Source organism: Chironomus tepperi, unplaced genomic scaffold, assembly GCF_022539635.2.
Source record: "Chironomus tepperi strain 1889 unplaced genomic scaffold, CSIRO-AGI_Ctep_v1 contig_421, whole genome shotgun sequence".
Taxonomy (NCBI): Eukaryota; Metazoa; Arthropoda; class Insecta; order Diptera; family Chironomidae; genus Chironomus; species Chironomus tepperi.
Genome location: NW_027226543.1, coordinates 41,881 through 42,557, shown reverse-complemented (window position 1 = coordinate 42,557; position 677 = coordinate 41,881).

The following is a 677-nucleotide window of genomic DNA, read 5'->3' as shown; positions in this document are numbered from 1 at the left end:
TACACAAATTCAGCCACTCCATAATTTTTTCATTTTACAGAGATTTTCTTGCCATCCATCCTTAAACAACAAAACACATTCTTTAACCCTTTTTCATTAAATTTATTTATTGCGATCCTTTATTCAAATTATTTTCTATACAAAATTTTTTCTTTAACTCACTTACGCGAGTAATAATAAAAGGATTGAGGGAAGAAAGTATAAGAGGATACAAAGATATGAAATACAATAAAGATAAATCAAATGAATTGTAAAAGAGATTTTATTCTTAAAAGATAAGATTAGGATAAATGAAGACTTTCATTATAATACATTATGTCTTTCTAATGCTTATCGTGTATATTTTATTGCACATTCTTTTCGTATGTGTATATATTTAATTATTTTTATATGCATAAAGGATGTACAAGTAATTTGAATTAAAATAAATAAAAAGCAATAAAATTAGCAATTTTAATGTCAAATGTTAAGTTCCAACAATCAAGTTAAGCTTTTTATTGTTTGAAAAATAATTCAAATTTAAAATTTTCGAGAATTTAAAATTGAAATTTTGAAAAAAAAAGACATAGCATTAGAAAAGTATAATTTACTATATTATGCCAAAAACTGTTACAATATAAATATTAAATATTTAATTCAGATTTGAATCATTAAATTTCTGAGTTTATTGTGGCATC